This window comes from Nomascus leucogenys, chromosome 24, assembly GCF_006542625.1.
Source record: "Nomascus leucogenys isolate Asia chromosome 24, Asia_NLE_v1, whole genome shotgun sequence".
Classification (NCBI taxonomy): domain Eukaryota; kingdom Metazoa; phylum Chordata; class Mammalia; order Primates; family Hylobatidae; genus Nomascus; species Nomascus leucogenys.
In genome coordinates, this window is record NC_044404.1 from 20,655,525 (window position 1) to 20,665,359 (window position 9,835).

The 9,835-nt window shown below is 46.2% G+C and overlaps 1 pseudogene; it reads left to right on the plus strand.

Annotated features, from left to right (window-relative positions):
• Positions 1–3,231: 3,231 nt before the first annotated feature.
• On the plus strand, positions 3,232–4,068 carry LOC100598489 (annotated as a pseudogene).
• The last annotated feature ends 5,767 nt before the right edge of the window (positions 4,069–9,835 follow it).

Below are 9,835 nucleotides of genomic sequence, written 5' to 3' on the forward strand. Positions count from 1 at the left end.
AACTGCCTCCACCTCCAGCCTTCGTTCCCGAGAATGATAGGAACCCCGTCTTTATCAAGGAGCCCGCTGGTCACCTGAAAGCTGCCGGTACCCTGTGGATTGGGAAAGCGTAAACTAGGACGGGCTTGGGAGTCAGGCACCGGAGTCTGGGATCTGCGCTGCCATTTGCTTACCCGCCATGTGATCTCTGGCAAGTGCCCTGAGGTCCTTGAGTCTCTCTCATCTGCAAAATGGGGAGATGGAAATAGATGATTCCTCGGCCTTTTTCAGCTGGGATACTTTTTTTTTTTTTTTTTTTGAGACAGAGTCTCACTCTGTTATCCAGGCTGGAGTGCAGTGGCACGATTTCGGCTTACTGCAACCTCTGCCTCCCAGCTTCAAGCGATTCTCCTGCCTCAGCCTCCCGAGTAGCTGGGACTACAGGCGCCCACCACCACGCCCAGCTAATTTTTGTATCTTCAGTAGAGAGGGGGTTTCATCATGTCGGCCAGGCTGGTCTCGAACTCCTTGACCTCAGGTGATCCGCCTGCCTCACCTCTCAAAGCGCTGGGATTACAGGCATGAGCCACCATGCCTGGCCTCAGCTGGGATTCTATTCAAACTACCTGAAAACTAGAGAAAGGAACGCATCCTCCTTTTTGTGAACTGGGCAGACCATCTCAACATTATGAGTCTTAGTTTCCGCTGCAGCTAGAAAAAGGGAGTAATAGCTCTGCTTTCTGCACAGGACTGCCCTAGGCCCAGATAAGCTAATGTGTGGGAAATTGTTGTAGGCAGGTTAGGAATTCTCCTTTTCATTATTATTTATGTTCCTGGCTTACGAAATGCAGGCATATTCTCAGTGTTCAGGACAGTACCTAGTGCTCATAAATATTTGCTGAATAAATGAATGAATTAACAAATCCAGTCCAAACTCACTCCCAATAGGTGAAGTCCTTCTATAATGATTCAGAGGGCCGCCCAGACTGCTTGAACACTTCCCTTGGTGGAGAGCTCACTACTTCTCAAGGAGTTTATTGTCAGCCATCTTGAATCTCTAACACTTCACCTCCTTGGCCTTGGTTCTGCCACCCAGAGCCTTTGCCTATCCTGAACATAGAGCCTTTCTGCACACCTCAGAAACTTCCTTTGAGTTCTGCCAACCATGGGACCACCTAACCCTGATGGAAGGAAGTAGAGAAATATTATGGTGGCTGGAAAGGGCACAAGGTCATATGAAGAGCTTTTCCTCAATATAGGAGGAAGTTGTCTATGTGGTAGGGGATGGAACCTGAAGAGCAAGCAGAGTGAAGATGCGGGAGAGGAATGCATAAATATACGTCCCTCTATAAGACATAAGCTATAGGGAGGTGGATCTTGGCCTCAGCCTCAGCCAAACATGGTGGTCCCATCCCCCTTGCCTGGGGTTGGCTTAGGAATGAGCATGGGATTCAGTTATGTCCAATGAGGTGGGAAGGGAAGTCTGCTGAGGGGCTTCTCTTAAGCAGCTGGAAGAGACAGTCCCTTTTCTGCCTCTGGTTGATGAATCTGAATGTGTTGCAATTGCTTAAGTCATGTTGCTGCCACCAAGACCAATACATGGAGAGGGGCATAACTAAGAGAATCACAGAGAAGTAGAGCTAGAGCTTTGATCAAACTGTGCCTGAAGGTGTTCTATGCCTGATTTCCTGTAAGTGAGATCATAAACCTTATTGTGTAATTCCAGCGAATTGGCCATTGGCAAGTACCACCATCATGAGCATCCTAACAGATATGCAGATTTTAAAAATGGACTGTATTAATGTGGGCCCATTTATTTATTTATTTATTTATTTATTTATTTATTTATTGAGACGTAGTCTCGCTCTGTCACCCAGGCTGGAGAGCAGTGGTGCGATCTTGGCTCACTGCAAGCTCCGTCTCCCAGGTTCACGCCGTTCTCCTGCCTCAGCTTCCTGAGTAGCTGGGACTACAGGCGCCCGCCACCACACCCGGCTAATTTTTTGTATTTTTTAGTAGAGACGGGTTTCACCGTGTTAGCCAGGATGGTCTCGATCTCCTGACCTCATGATCCGCCCGCCTCGGCCTCCCAAAGTGCTGGGATTACAGGCATGAGCCACCGCGAATGTGGGCTCTTTAGTGACAAGTACAGAAGCCCAATTCTGGCTCGCTTCAGCAAAACAAACAAACAGAACAGAACTGTTGGCTCAAATAACTGAAAAGTACAGAGTTGGTTACATCCAGGGATCCAGAAAATCAGGACTCATCTTTCTCTCTCTGCTCCACTAACTCCATTCTTAGGCTGTCACTCCCAGATCATAAAAAGGAGACTGGACCCACAGTCTCACAGCTTTGCAGCCCCAGAAGAAGAAGACTGTTCTTTCCCGATAGTTTCAACACAAGTCTTGGCACTTGAGTCTCATAGGCTGCTTCAGGCCACATGTCCACCCATGAGCTAAGCATCAAAGCCAGAGGAGGAAAAGCACCAACTGGCCAAGAATGAGTGACGCCCCCATTGTCAGATGTGTCTAGGGTAAGGTGTGACCAGATCGGTTCAATTCGACACGTATCTAATTTTAATTTCTATGTGACAAGCACAATCCCAGGTACTGCTGCCCAAAGAAGGGGAAATGAATTCTGTGTCTATTCCACCAACCATAAGACAAGTCAGAAAGACAGGAGCTCTGAGAAAGTGCCAACTGACATTCACCTGAGTTATAACCAACATGCACCACGTTTCCTAATGAATCGCTGGTCCTGGAGCCACGTCAGTTACTGGAAATTGTGAAATGGGCCACATCTACTTTCTTAGCCTCTGTAGAAACCCACTGAGTTTGATTCAGTTGTCTGTGGGCCTGTGTTCTTCAGGATATGTTCATTTAATTTAATTTAATTTTTTTATTTTTTATTTTTAGATGGAATTTCACTCTTGTTGCCCAGGCTGGAGTGCAATGGTGTGATCTCAGCTCGCTGCAACCTCCGCCTCCCAGGATCAAGCAATTCTCCAGCCTTAGCCTCCCAAGTAGCTGGGATTACAGGCACCCACCACCATGCCCAGCTACTTTTTTTGTATTTTTAGTAGAGATGGGGTTTCACCATGTTGGCCAGGCTAGTCTCGAATTCTGACCTCAGGTGACCCACCAACCTTGGCCTCCCAAAGTGCTGGGATTACAGGCGTGAGCCACCATGCCCGGCCTGTTCATTGAATCTTTAGGGGAGGAAGGTGAACTTCTTTCCATGCCTAAGGTAGCCATGGCTTATGGTCCCAAGAAGCATCTGAAGTGGTAGCAACTCAAAGCAATGGATGCTGGAGACACTGACTGGTGTGTCTGCTCCTCATCCATCCACCAGTCCCCACAAGCTGAGAGTGTGTCTCCCCCTCATCATTTTTCCTAAGAAACAGAATTAAGTATGCTCTGACCGGAGACAAACTAAAGATTTGGATGCTGCGGCTCATTAAGATTTATGACAAGGTCCAAACTGATAGAACCCACCCTGCTGGATTCAAAGATGTCATCATCATTGACAAGACCAGAGAGAATTTCCGTCTGATCTGTAACATCAGGGTCACTTTGCCATTCACTGTATTACAGCTGAGGAGGCCAAGTACAAATTGTGCAAAGTGAGAAAAATCTTATGGGTACAAAAGGAATCCCTCATCTGGTAACCGATGATGCTGGCACCATCCGCTACCCTGGTCCCCTCATCAAGGTGAATGACATCATTCAGATTGATTTGGATACTGGCAAGAGTACTGATGTCATCAAGTTCGACACTGGTAACCTGTGGATGGTGACTGGAGGTGCGAACCCGAGAAGAATTGGTGTGATTACCAACAGAGAGAGGCACCCTGGATCTTTTGATGGGTTCATGTGAAAGATGCCAACAGCAACAGCTTTGCCACCTGGCTTTCCAGCATTTTTGTTACTGGCAAGGGCAACAAACCATGGATTTCTCTTTCCCGAGGAAAGGGTATCCACCTCACCACTGCTGAAGAGACAGCCAAGAGACTGGCAGCCTAAAAAAAGCAGTGGGTGAAATGGTCTCTAGGTGATATGTTAACAAGATCTTTGTACCTAATTAAAAATAATGCAGCCTTAAAAAATTGGGGTGTATTTGGCCAACTGGATCAACTAATATAATGTTTTTAACTTGCAATTTGAAAATAACAAGTAGAGCTTAAATTAGCCAAGAATTTGTTATTTATTGAAAATAACAAGTAGAGCTTATATTAGCCAAGAATTTGTTTGGTTACAAGTTATTAAAACTCAACTCAAAGTCAAGACTAAGAGGAAGCCAGTGAGGAGCTCAGGGTGAGAAATGTATGAAGGTGCTCACTGTCAGCTTTGTAAAGACGCCTCCTTAAATTTTGCTCCTCAAGTGCCTCATTTGACTTGCTCTGTTCCCACTTCTGATCCAACTCAAACTAGCTTAAGCCAAAAAGGAAAAATTACAGGCTCAATAGTTGAACTAGAAAAGGCACAGTAATGAAGCTGGCCTCAAGCACACATGGACCCAGCGTTCAAATGCACCCATATTTATTTACTCTTCTCTCCTGCTGTCTCCTCCTGTCTCCCTCCTCACTCTCTCCTCTGCTTTTCTCTGCCCGTGTGCTTCAGTCTCTCCTACCACCATTAGTCTTTCTCCTTACAATTAGTTCATAGTCACATACAGCACCAGGCTAAGTTCTTCATTTTGCAAGCAGAACTGGGCGGGGGGGGGGGGGGGCAGAGCACTGGGAGAAAGACTTGCCATTGGCTATCTTGGGTCAATGTGCGTGCCTGGACCAATCACTGTGGTGATAATATATTTGCCCAGTGTTGGACAGAACTCACCACTGTGGTCTAGGGGCTGGAGGCTGAGACCAGAAGACAAGAGGATCTGATGGGCAGACCAAGACAACTCTTAGTATTTCAAGTCTGAAATACTCTAGCCTTTATTTTTATTTTCCTATTGAAACAATTATTTTTAAATCACACAGTTTGATAATCGGAGGTTTCTTTTAAAATGCGTCTATATTTGTTCCAGTAGTAAAAATAAGAAAAAAAAAATGCGACCGGGCACAGTGGCTCACGCCTGTAATCCCAGCACTTTGGGAGGCTGAGGTGGGCAGATCACCTGAGGTCAGGAGTTCAAGACCAGCCTTACCAACATGGAGAAACCACGTCTCTACTAAAAATACAAAAATTAGCCAGGCGTGGTGGTGCATGCCTGTAATCCCGCTACTTAGGGAGGTGAGGCAAGAGGATCACTTGAAGCTGGGAGGCGGAGGTTGCAGTGAGCCGAAATCACGCCACTGCACTCCAGCCTGGGCGACAAAGTGAGACTCTGTCTCAAAAAAAAAAAAAGAAAGAAAGAAAGAAAAAGAAAAAAAATGCAACTATTGAATTACAGAATAGATTCCACTCAGGGACAGGAAGAGGCAATAGGGAAAGAGATAAATTAGAAAGGAGAAATTAGAGCCAGCTCATAGAGGCCCTTGAGTTCATTATTTTAATACATTTGCATTAAATGCCTATTCAGTGCCAGGAATGGTGAAGTTTGGATTCTGTTCTGTAAGCAGCAAGGATTTGGAGGGGGCAGAGGCATGTCAGGGTAAGAGAAACTGCTCTGAAAAGCCAACAAACCACGGGTGATCGGGAGAGATAACAAGCCCACCTGCTGGAGAGGTTGCCCCAGGCCCAGAAACCAGTGGGCAGCACCTGCGGAGCACAACCTCTATGCCCCGCCCGCCACGGTGCCCACTGGGGGATGGTATCTAGGATCTTGATGCCCACAGGACAGGATCTGACACCTTTCAAGTGGCCACAGGTTGGTCCCTAAGACCCTTGAGCCTCCATTTTCCTCATCTGCTCATTGTTTACCAAGAACATATACACTGGGAAAACGCTGTGTCAAAAGATAACTAATATTTATCAAACACTTATTCTGTGCTAAATCCTTTGCATGCATCACCTGATCAAATCTTTGTGATAAACTGTGCAGAGACAGCTAATTTTGCCCCAGATTTGTCCTATCCATTGTTACCTGGTTAAAAAAAAAAATCTCTACTCTTTGGCTGGGCACTTAAAAACTGCATTTCTCAGCCCTCCTTGCAGAGGTATAACCATGTGACTAAGTTCTGGCCAAGGGGAAAGAAAGGAAAGTGTCACATCAAACTTCCAGGGAATTTTTGTTTTGTTTTGTTTTGTTTTGTTTTTTGAGACGGAGTTTTGCTCTTGTTGCCCAGGCTGGAGTGCAATGGCGCAATCTTGGCTCACTGCAACCTCTGCCTCCCGGATTCAAGTGATTCTCCTGCCTCAGCCTCCCAAGTAGCTGGGATTGCAGCCATGCTCAACCACGCTCGGCTAATTTTGTATTTTTAGTAGAGACGGAGTTTCTCCCTGTCCATCAGGCTGGTCTCGAACTCCTGACCTCGGGTGATCCACTTGCCTCAGCCTCCCAAAGTGCTGGGATTACAGGTGTGAGCCACTGTGCCCAGCCTTCTAGGGAATGTTCTTAAAGGGAAAGAGGCACATTCTTTCTGTTGACTGGAATGTAGTCAAGATAGCTGGAGCTCCAGCATCCATCTTTGACCATGAGGTAGTAACTAGAGGTATTGAGGATGGCAGAGCAAGAAGATAAAAGACATCTGGGTCTGCAGTGGCTGTAAAGCCACCCTGGACGTCTCATATTTATTATAGCAAAGTGAACCTTTGTCTTTTTTGAGCCACTGTTGTTTGGTTTTTTTGTTACTCCCAACCAAACCTAATCCTAACTGCTATTCCTAACTCCCTTGCGCTGGCTGTCCCTACCCCCTTCCCTGCTTCATTTTTCTCCAGAGCACTTATTACCAGCTAATGTACTACATTTGAATAATTTGCATGTTTACCATTGGTCTCCTCCAATAGAATGTAAGCTCACAAGGGCAGGAATTTTGTGCGGTTTGTCCACTTTCACATTTCCACCTTTTCCATAGTTCTTGAACACAGTAGACACTCAGTACATATGTGTTGAATTGATTAATTGAAGGATAATCAACCCTAAAGGTAAATAATCTTACGATCTTATAGAAGACGATGCCGAGGCTCAGAGAGGGCCGCAAATTAGAAAGGGATGGCTCCTGGAAATTCACCAAGGCAATCTGGCTGCAGAATGCATGCTCCTCAATACTAACTCAACTGCCAACACATGCACAGAAGTGACTTAAAAGCCTTCTAGCTGAAACCATACACTGTCTTTAATGGGGGAAGCTACACTTCTTCAGGGAGGAAATGTGAGCAGAAGTCCAAGGCCAAGAAGATTCTCCGAGGGCTCAGGCTTAGTTACTAATGAATATTGGGAGTAAAAACGGGAAATCTCAAATATCCTTGATTCTAAGGCACCACTGATTATAAGACACACCACCAATTTAATTAGGGATAGGAAAAGAAACCCTTCATTAAATATATACATTGGTCACGAGAAACATTCTGATTTCAGAAACATTATAATGGGGAGAATCTGCATCTTCAACTGAAGCGATGGGGTAGTAAAAGATGCCTTCGAGAAACTTGTTGAGGACTTCTTTTCTTAAATTTTCCTGGAAGGAATACAGTTTGACCAATCTTTTCTGTAAGAGAACCTAAAACAAGGCTAAATTCTTTGATTTCCACCCACCACCCACATCTCTGCTGCAGTTAATCACTCCCTTCCTTCCCGTGCACGCCTCTTTCAGTGAAGCTGCTGAGTAATGAACGTGTTTGTTATCTCTTCTGTAATATGGGGCTGGAGAGTGAGAATCACATCCTTAGTCGTGCCCTGTTTGCTTCCAAGGCTCCAGCACAGAGCCAGATACGTAATAGGCACTTAATGAATATTTACTAAGAGAAGGCACGAATGAATCAACGAGCAAATACATAGGAGAATGGATGAATGGTGATGCCTGCACCTGTCAGATTCAGTGCACAGGGTGTGTGTGTGTGTGTGTGTGTGCGCGCGCGCGTGCGTGTGTGTGTATCTGTTATCCGGTGTGTTCCTGGTAGAACCCAAGCACGTCTCCAGGGATTTGAGCAGCATCAAAGAAGGCAAGAGCAGAAGAGAGACCTCCTTCCAAATAATTGGGGAAAGACATTGATTATGTGACTTTGTAGAAGAGAGTTGCTTTCACAGTGGGAGTCAGGGAGGGGTCCAGCCTCTAACTCCACTAACCAAAAACCTCAGTATCTCAGCAATTCTAGAAGGAAACCTGGTGCTAACCTCACCTCCTCACTGCCCAACTCACAGGCAGGAGAAAGGCGAGGCACATTTTCTCCCCAAAGTATGCAGAATGGCGGTTGCCATGAGCACTGGGATCCGCATGTTACTTGACATCCATTTTTTTAGAAGTCTGGTTGCTATGGTAACAAAATACCATTTTCCAGACTAAAGATACATCTCTGGTTCAAATCTGAGGGCGATGACGCTCTTTCTAGACATCTCCTGGAGTGGCAGGGTGGGACCAAGCCTGTCACCTCAGGGCTCAGTAAACACGGAGGAATTCAATGGAATTGCACTGAAGCAGCCTGCGAAAAATGTCTGATGGAAGAGGAGTGCAGCTCCCATTTCAGCCTGCCCAGGTTGAGGGGCTGCCCAGCATCCTCCTCCAAACCACCCCAGGCATTGTTGACACTGCCCATCACATAGGGAGCAAGTGCTTTCAAAGCCAGCAGTGTTGCTGGTTGGCACATATACCAAGGGCAGGCAGACACAGCCACAGCCAAAAAGCAAGATGTTCATTCAAAAATAGATATTTATTGAGCACCTGCTATTAGCTCTGCATAGTCCTAAGCACTGTGAATACAGATACAAATCATCCTTGAGGAGTCTACAACCTGCCCTCGAGAACGCAGATGGGGCCAGGCGCGGTGGCTCATGCCTGTAATTCCAGCACTTTGGGAGGCTGAGGTGGGAGGATTGCTTGAGCCCAGGATTTTGAGACAAGCCTGGGCAACATAGTGAAAGCCTGTCTATTTTTATTTTTATTTTTAAAAAGAAGGCAGATGGTAAACAAAGAAATATACTATAGTTTATCAGCAGGTGTTACAGGCCGAGTAGTGGAACCCCCAAAGATGTCCACTTCTCAATCCCTGTGAATTACATAAATACGTTACCTTATGTAGCAAAAGGGATTGTGCAGATGTGATTAGGTTAAGGATCTCGAGATCAGATTGTCCTGGATTCTCTGGGTGGGCCCAAGGTAATTGCAAGAGTCCTTATAAGAAGGAGGCAGAAGCTGGGTGTGGTGCTGCATGTCTGTAATCCCAGCTGCTCAGGAGGCTGAGGCAGGAGTTGGATCGTTCGAGGCCAGAAGTTTGAGTTCAGTCTGGGTAACAAAGCAAGACCTCATCTCTATCCCTCTATCTCTCCATCCATATATGTATTTATTCAAGACAGGGTCTCACTCTGTCACGCAGGCTGGAGTACAGTGGCGCGATCACAGCTCACTGCAGCCTCGAACTCCTGGGCTCTAGTGATCCTTCTGCCTCGGCCTCCAAAAATGCTGGGATTACAGTGTGAGCCACCATGCTTGGCCTGAGACCCTATCTCTAAAAAGAGAGGCTGGAAATCAGAGAGAAAAGATGCTAAGCTGCTGGTTCTGAAGGCAGAGGAAGAAACCATGAGCCCAGGAATGCAGGTGGCCTCTAGAAGCTGGAAAAGGCAGCTAGGGGAGAAACAGATTATCCCTTAGAGCCTCCAGAAGGAACAGAGCTGGCTGAGCACAGTGGTTCATACCTGTAATCCCAACACTTTGGGAAGCCGAGACAGGAGGGTTGTTTGAGGCCGGGAGTTTGAGACCAGCCCAGGCAACGTAGTGAGATACCATCTCTTAAACAAAAACAAACAAAACTTAGCCAGG